The sequence below is a fragment of the Chiloscyllium punctatum genome, chromosome 2 (genome assembly GCF_047496795.1).
Source record: "Chiloscyllium punctatum isolate Juve2018m chromosome 2, sChiPun1.3, whole genome shotgun sequence".
Classification (NCBI taxonomy): domain Eukaryota; kingdom Metazoa; phylum Chordata; class Chondrichthyes; order Orectolobiformes; family Hemiscylliidae; genus Chiloscyllium; species Chiloscyllium punctatum.
In genome coordinates, this window is record NC_092740.1 from 76942660 (window position 1) to 76952277 (window position 9618).

A 9618-nucleotide genomic window follows, 5' to 3' on the forward strand; every position below is an offset into this window, starting at 1 on the left:
AAAACATTTAATATTATAGCAAGAGAGTGAGAGAGAAATACAACATGGGCAAAGGTGATGTGAGGAAATTAAGACATGAGATGGGAATAAAGACTTAACGTGAAATTAGTTAAAGATATGATTGAACAAAGAGACTAAAGGCTGAAATACAGTTCCGGTCCATTGAGCAACTTTATCCTATTTGAGAAAGGAAATCAAATACATAAGGAGTGATATTTAAAATAATGGCTTCAATAGTGTGAGTAAGAAAGAACCATTGTTGATGGATCATCAATTTAATATTGTCATGAAGACAGTGAAATGAAAAATCTTTACAGAAAGGATTCTGGGAGCATAGATTGCTTTGCTGCATAGTATGTTAGGGCAGAGAGCATTGTGTCCTTAATTGAAAAATGCTGAAGTATTTGAAACAGATACTAACAGAGAGAGATCAGTGCAAGCAGTGAGGTTACTTCTGCATTATGTGTTGAATAACCTTTGCTGAGCAGTAAATTTGTATGGTCCAATATACATGTAGTATTATCAAAACTGTGAGCTGTAACTTGGATTTTATTGAGTTTGTTCTTGTTTTGACACCATGGATGATTTTTTACATCCCCCCTTGGGGACATTTTGGCACACATTGGGGTGGGAAGATTAGAATTGGGCTAAATACCATGGACACCATTCTCAATGCCTACCTGTACATCTCACCATAATTATACCTATAGCAGTGAAAAGTTCAGAGGCCTGTCCACCCATGGGCCCATTCTGGCCAATGAATGGCTGCTTAAGGGTGTCTTCCAGTCATCATTGGCATTTAATCCATGTATGATGGAGGCAAGTCCGAGATTTGAAGGCTGGAAGCTTATATGGCTCAGGCTAATAGTGGACAAAGGGTGTACATCCTTTACAGAAACTCTTGCTCAATCTGAGGCCCCCTCTCCCTCAGATCTTCCTCAAATGCAAACACTTCTCCATTTTCCCCTGGCACATCCCCACTGCCTTTGACTGTCTCACTGTGACCTGCCAGCCTTGCCCTCCCTATGGCACCCCCACTTACCTTTATATCTGAGTTTAGCTTTGATTGCTGTTGGGAATTACATGTAGTCCCAGCAGTGCCAAAACCCCAGGTATTACAGCTCGGAATGGAGAGATGATGGCCATTTGATTATCTGGCAGTCCTCAGGGGTGGGACTATTCACTCAGCTATTGGTGGAAATCTTGCTTCAAGCCAATGAATGGTCCAATATTTATTCCAGGAAGTATAGAGAACATAGCTCAGCATAATCCTGGCCCATAACTTTGACAAGGTGCAATGGAAAGCACATTTGTAGGTTTAAACAGGATTTCTGATTTAACAGTACACACAAGATAGAACAAGTTGACATTCAAGGAATTCTCAATTTACTTCAACAGAATGAATAAAATGACATAGTTAATAGCGAATTTGTTGTAATGTGTCATTTGGAATAAGAACATTTTTAAAATTGTTTTATTCCTAGCCTGAATGATATGATGATATAATGCAGGCATTTCCAGCAGATGAGACCAACAAAAGTTGTTATTGAGTAATAGAACTAGGTTTGATGTTTAGCAGAGACTATTTCATTGCATCCAAAGTCTCTACAAAATTTCTCATCTTATGGATATCAAAATCTCATACTTTTTCAGAGAAGCATTAGGCTTGGTGTGCACAGCGAACAGATGACTCTGGGAATGTGTGGGAAGCCTGGAGATTTTAACAATATTTATGTCATTGACTTTTTAAGTCCAGCCAATGTATTAGAATCTGACATCTGGTATCACCAAAACATTAGCACAAGGCTGCATGTTGGTGAACAGTGAAAGCTACTGTCGCAATGGATTCCTAATGTAATAATGCGTCACCTCACTGCACAGACACCTTCTATAGCTAATGATGCAACTTGCAAGGCCCGGGACTTGACCAACCTGCCTACCTCTGCTGAAGCCACAAGGATTGCATCACATGTGAATAGCAGAAAGAGGAAGAAAATAGATTTTTAATTGTACATTGATGGTTTACACAATGTTAGTTCATTGAGTTTATGTCCAATTTTTCAGTAAGATAAAAATTATTTCTTTTCCCTTGTTGCCTTTTTTGTTTGGTCTTCTCATGTGAAGTACAGTAAATATTAAAGGCAAGCACTGGAAGTCTTGAGCTGACGGGGTTCAATAGGGAAAAGAAATCTGATGAAATCTCTACGGACAACTCATCCAGACTGTGTATAGGCTGGTGCCTCCTCCCTTGGTGGCCATGAAGCCCTGCATGCTGACAAGAACAGTGCCCTCACAATGGCCATGATGTTGAAGCTGCAGTAACCCACCATGAATCTGTACACACGCTTTGGTGAACTTCTTATAGAGTCAAAGGTTCTACACCGCAGAAAAAATCCTTCAGCCCATTGTGTCTGCGCCAGTCAAAAACAACCATTTAACTATTCTAATCCCATTTTCCACCACTTGGTCCATAGCCTTGTGTGCCTGGGCATCACAATGTACATTCAAATACTTTTTAAATGGTTTGAGAGCTCCTGCCTCTGCCACCTTTATAAGCAGTGAGATCCATATTCCCACTATCCTCTAGGTGCCAAAGATTTTCTGCACATCTCCTCTAAACCTTCTGTTACTCATCACAAATCTATATCCTTGTTCTATAATCTCTGCAATTTCTTGCTTACCCCATCTATGCCCCTCATACTGTTATACATCTCAATCATAATCCCTCTTAATCTCCTATGCTCTAAGGGAGACAACCACACCTATCATCATAACTGAAACTTTCCAGTCTGGGCAACATCCTTGTAAATCTCCTCTGTGCCCTCACCAGTGCTATCATATCCCTCCTATAACGTGGATTCCAAAGCTGCACACAATACTGTAGTTGTGACGAACCAACATTTAGTACAGGTCAGGCATAGCCTTCTTACTCTTAAACTTAATGCCTTGGTGAATAAAGTGTAAGGGCTGCCCATGTTTGAAAGACACAAAATGACTGACAAAGGATAAACAGAATTCAAGAACCTGCTCCAGCCATTAGACACAAAATGGCAGAAAAGTAATTAAAACAGAATTAAATATCTGCTCCAGCATTTAAGTGAAACATAACAATACATTTGAACAGGGCTACTCCAAAGTGAATGGGAAGCCCTCAGAAACAGCCATCTGAGACAGTTTGGTAAGAGGATGTCTAAGGATAAACATAACTTCATTAAAGTGCCACAGGTGATTGATTTCAGCTTCATTAATGAAAGGATGTTGTCCCATGAGGTGAACAGTGCCAGTAAGAACAAGGTGTGTAAATCTCAGAACATGAGATTGTCAGCCTAACACATCGTGCAGCTGTGAAAACAACAGCTAAAGTTATTTTGTAGTAATCAGTTGTTTCTTTGAATTTATTCACAATATTAAGAAATAGGTTCTAGTTAAAGATTCTTCAGACAATCACAGAAATAGATTTTAACATAATAATAAATACATACATATAACCAAAGCATAATAGGCGCATTAGGGGAAAGTATTCAAATATACATGTTGGAAGTTAATTAGTGTCGGAAATGCTTTCCTTACCTCGAAGAAGATGCCTGGCATGAAATAGATTGCTCGCCACTCATTAATTAAGAAGTGCTAACAGCAGTAATTTATAACTTTACATATAATTAACTTTATAATATAAATTAATATTATGAATCTTATAGCAGTTAGTTAGAACCAACTGCCTTTTAAATTTTTTAATTTATATAATTGGGAAAGTGGAAAATATAAGAAGAATAACAGAATTTGATAGAGATAGAACATGGAGTATAATGAATAACAGAATTTAAGCAGACTTTAGAGATAAGCAAGTCTGGAACATAACCAAAGGACTATAGCTGGTAACACTAGAATGTGAATCAATAGGATGCATAGAAAGATCCCAAGGTCTGGCAATTACAATGTCTATTAAACACCATGAGATAATAGGAACCTCCGGCTATCCATAGGAATGTTCATCATTGATTAGGTATTTGACATGATTGGCTCTATGGAATAAGGAGTGACCATGCTGTTTGTGATCATTATAACACAAAATGTATAAAAATGTTGTATTTCACTATAAAAATCTGAGCGTAATTAATCTCTCTTCTGATTGGAGCTGAAGATTAAGAAAACAATTGGGTTCTCAAGTCCAGGCCAGTTTCAAAGAAGAACTATGCTCTCTTCCTGCAGTTGTTATTTGAATAGGAATAAAGTCTGCCAGGTACCTGAATCCTGCCTGCCTTCTGAATCTGCCCCTGGTTGGGGGTTTAAGCTCCTATAAAAGGCAAGTGTCCCACTTTATCCACTTGCCCTAATACTAGAAGGGATTAGGATATATGCACACTAAGTTCCCTCTGATACTCAGTGTTTCCAGTGTCATACCATTCATCATGTATTCCCTTGCCTTATTGTCCCGCCCAAATATATACCTTACATTTATCTGGAATGAAGTCCATTTGCCACTGATCAGCCAATCTGACAAGCTGATCTATATTTCATGTAATATTAGGCAATCCTGCTCAGTACTTACCATCCCACCAATTTTTGTATCTCCTGTGAACTTACTGATCAACCCTCTTACATTCAAGTCTAAATCATTTGCATAAAGCATAAACATAAAGGGCCCCAACACTGACCCCTGTGGGACCCCACTAGATACAGACTTCCAATCAGAAAAACACCCCTTAACCATTACCCTCTGATTCCTCCACTCAGCCAATTGTGGATCCAATCTATCAAATTTCAGTGACATCGGCTCTTATCAATCTCTGATGTGAGACCTTATCAAAAGCCTTGCTGAAGTCCAGATAGACTACATTAAGAGCATTACCCTCATCCAATGGTTAGCACTGCTGCCTCACAGCGCCAGAGATCCAGGTTCAATTCCTGCCTCAGGCGACTGACTATGTGGAGTTTGCACATTCTCCCCGTGTCTGCATGGGTTTCCTCCGGGTGCTCCAGTTTCCTCCCACAGTCCAAAAATGTGCAGGTTAGGTGAATTGGTTGTGCTAAATTGTCTGTCGTGTTAGGTGAAGGGTTAAATGTAGGGGAATGGGTCTGGGTGGGTTGCGCTTCGGCGGGTCGGCATGGACTTGTTGGGCCAAAGGGCCTGTTTCCACACTGTAATGTAATGTAATCTAATCTAATCTAAGTAATCTAATCTAATCTAATCGAGACACCTGTTTACCTCTTCAAAAAATTCAATCAACTTGGTCAGGCATGACCTCCTTCTAATAAAACCATGCTAACTGTTCTTGATTAATCCCTGCCACTTCAAATGCAGATGACTTGTGTCACTCAGAATTGCTTTCATTAATTTCCCCACTACTAAGGTTAGACTGATTTAGTTTCTTGGTTTATCCTTTGCTCCCTTCTTGAATAACAATTCCATATTGCTGTCCTGCAGGCCTCAGGCACTTCTCCTATGGCCGGAGTGGGATTAAAAACTTTCACAAGAGCCTTTGCTATTTCCTCACTGGTGCCTCTCAGCTACTTGGGATACATTTCATCCTGCCCTGGAGAATTATCTTTCATAGACCATTTTCCCTGATTTCTATACCAATATTGTCCGTCTCACCAGTGAATGTGTACAAATACTTTATTTTCACTCCATCCCAACTTGTCACATGTGCTATATACTCAGGTGACCCACTGAATTATTTGAGTGATGCAGTAGCCTTAGTGATTGGCCAGTTCTGAGAGCTGTTCACATTGTAGATGGAAAAATGAACGTATGCAACTCAATTGTGTCCACCTGGGTCTGAGATTGCAGGGTTCCAGTGATTTTACCTCACATCAAACCAGCTACACCTTTTAGATTGTACAAACAGCCTCCATCCTAGGGCTTGAATCTTGTGATGCCCACCCAGAGGACCCATGGATGTCGATGAGGATGCCTGGTCCTCTTGAAAATTAAACCCCTTAGCTGAGCCATTTGCTGAGACTCTTAGGTCTTTCTATAAAAGTGGACCTGTGTGTTGTCCCCATTGCAGACAGCACACAGCAGTCTATTTGCAAGAAGTATTTTTACCCGTGCATTGTAGTTTCACAATTCTAGTGGCCTGCTTGATGAGGATTCTGTTTACTCATAACTATTCTGTATCAGGCCACCAGGAAATGTGACTTCCAGGTAAAGCAGGTGAGTTGTTAGAACAACTGATTCAGTGAGAAGACCAGACACTTTTTGAGGGAATTTGAATTTAAATCAACTGGCAGCTTTTGGGTTATTCCTGATTCCCTCATTCCTGATGAAGGGCTCTGGCCTGAAATGCCAATTCTCCTGTTCCTTGGATGCTGCCTGACCTGCTGTGCTTTTCCAGCAAAGCACTTTCAACTCTGATCTCCAGCATCTGCAGACCTCACTGTCCCCTAGTTTTTGGGTTATGGACATGGTTAAAGGCAAAAAATAAAATTAGTTTCCCTTCTCTTACTTATCCATTTCTGGCTGTAACTGGGTTATAGTCCAACAGGTTTAATTGGAAGCTCACTAGCTTTCGGAGCGACATTCCTTCATCAGGTGATTGTAGTCACCTGATGAAGGAGCGACGCTCCGAAAGCTAGTGTGTTTCCAATTAAACCTGTTGGACTATAACCTGGTGTTGTGTGATTTTTAACTTTGTACACCCCAGTCCAACACCGGCATCTCCAAATCATGGCTGTAACTGGGTCTAGAAGTCAGCCAACATTGCTCCAAAGAAGTAGATTGCCACTTTAAATATAATACTTGCTGTTTCGGCCTCACTTTCCATCCAATAGGACAGAATGGTGGCTCAGTGGTTAGCACTGCTCCCTCACAGTGCCATGGACCCAGTTCGATTCTAGCCTTGGGTGACTGTGTGGGGTTTGCACATTCTCCCCGTCTCTGTATGAGTTTCGTCCAGCTGCTCCGGTTTCTCCCAACAGTCCAAACCTGTGAAGGTTAGGTGGATTGACCATGCTAAATTGTCCATAGTCTCCAGGGATGGTAGACTAGGTGGACTAGTTATGGGAAATGCTGAATCACAGGGACAGGTTGGAAAAATGGTTTCGGATGTATTGCTCTTCAGAGGGCTGGTGCAGACTCATTGGGCCAAATAGCCTCTGGCTTTACTGTAAGGACTCTATGGTTCTAATACCACCCAAAGTAACTCAGCTGCTATCTTGGGTGTGTCCAAAAAAAACCTGATCAGTAACAGCAAAGCTAATTTAGGCAACAGAACTCCTTACAAGACACTTCATGCAAAGTGCCTTTTTTAATTCAAACTGTGAAAGAGTTTTTAATAGTATATCTACATTCACAATGCCGTATCAAACTAGAACAGTTGTGTCTACAATTAAGTTGGTTTGTCTTGAAAATTTTGCAGCACAGTAGAACCCTCTAACCTGGTCAGTGCAGCTCCTAAAACAGCATTCGACGTAACAGCACTATTCACCTCCATCAACGTCGACCTGGTAAAGGAAACACTTACCACACTTTTAGAAGAGACCATCACACACACCCCAACCACCATCAATCACATTACCAATGAAAACATCATGAAGCTAGTGGACCTGTGCCTCACCACCCACTTCACCTTCAACAACATAATCTACAAACAAACCAATGGCACACCCATGGGATCTCTGCTATCAGGATTCATAGCAGAAGCAATAATGCAAAGACTAGAACAAACAGCCCTACCAACCATCAAACCAAAAATCTGGGTCCGCTACATAGATGACCCCTTTGTCGTCACAAAACGAAACAAGATAGAAGAGACATTTAACATCATCACCAACACCCTCACAGGCATAAAGTTCACCAAGGAGGAAAAAACCGACAACAAACTCGCATTCCGGGACGTCACAGTCGAAAGGAAGGACAACGGAGAACTACAAACCTGCGTATACAGAAAACCAACAAACACTCACCAAATACTTAACTACACCAGCAACCATCCCAATACACACAAACAAAGCTGTATCAGATCACTATTACAATGAGCCACCACACACTGCAGCACAGACGAACTTTGGAAAACAGAGGAGAACCACCTATACAATGTATTCAAGAAGAACGGATACTCAAAAAATACAGTCCGCAGATTCCTCAAGAACAAACCATGACAAGCAGACCAAACACAGCTAGAAACCCAAACCACCTTACCATACATCAAAGAAGTTTCAGAAATGACAGCCAGACTACTAAGACCCCTCGGAATCCTAGTAGCACACAAACCCACCAACACTCTCAAACAAAAACTAACAAACTTAAAAGACCCAGTACAACCCATGGACAAAACCAACGTCATCTACAAAATTCCATGCAGGAAATGCCACAAACACTACGTATGACAAACAGGAAGAAAGTTAGCCACCAGGATACACGAACACCAGCTAACCACAAAAAGACACGACCCTCTCTCCCTTGTAGCCCTACACATGGATGAAAGAAACCACCAATTCAACTGGGACAACACATGTATTCTGGGACAGGCTAAGCAAAGACATACCAGAGAATTCCTAGAGGCCTGGCACCCCAACCACAACACCATAAACAACCACATAGATCTAGATACCATCTATCAACCCCTCAGAAAACAAACAGGAAATGACATCACCACAAACCCCAGGAACCCCATCCAGGACAAACATATAAATAGAAAGCAGGAGTCAACAGCTTCACTTCACTTGGAGTTCGCCACTGATGATGTTACCTAGCCAGGTAATGAAACGTCTGGATATCAAACCTACAGCTCAGCGAGCAAACCTACACCTTAAACAGCATCTTCCTTTATTGGATATAAAGAGAAGTACTAAATAAATTGTAGACATGGTCATTCTTCCAATAAAAAGGAAAGTCATTCTCTTATTTCTCCATATTCTTACTCATCTTCAACTCCTCTCATGTATGGAACATTGTTACACTTGATTAGGACTTCTCCAAGATGATTGGCTAATGCACCATCAATATATTTTTCTACGTTTGCAAGCTGCATGTTAACAATCACCAGTTTGCCAGTCAACCCATTGAGGAAAGATTTTGGATTTAATGGTAAACTCGTGCCACTGCTGCTTGGTGCTGTCTCTGTCTGTCGGTCAGAGGAAGCGGAACGGGCTGCTGGTGCAGCTCGGACACAGAATAGTAGCTGCTCTGGGACAACACAGACACACATGCGGGACAAAGTGACTTTATTGGTCAACTGAAACTTCAATTTTGGCAATTTAATTAAATTGATTTTTGTTTTAATTTGCATTTTAAAATATCTCCTAATGATATCAAGGGATTATTACTTTGAAATAAATAACAAAAGGACATGCGGATGTCTGAAAACAAATGAGTAGTATTCTCTATCAAAGTATTTCAATTCCTTAGTTGAACTTGTTAAGAAACAGTTAAGAGATTTAAAACCTCCATAAATTGCAATGAAGTGCTTCATAAATAAATCATGCGACTAGGCAAAAGAATTTTTACTTTGGGAACTGTTACACTTCAATCCCTGTAATCTCAAGGATTATAATTTGTTTACTTGAGATTCTTCGAAAAATCACACAAGGCAGGTGAATTCCTTCTATTAGATTTTCTTGTATCTTTATGACAAATTAAAAACCACAGTCAACATTCAATTTAAAATCAGTTTT

General features: G+C 40.5%; 1 pseudogene; it reads right to left on the bottom strand.

The window, feature by feature from the left end:
- Positions 1-8837: 8837 nt before the first annotated feature.
- Positions 8838-9152, bottom strand: LOC140492324 (small nuclear ribonucleoprotein F pseudogene; annotated as a pseudogene).
- Positions 9153-9618: the final 466 nt, after the last annotated feature.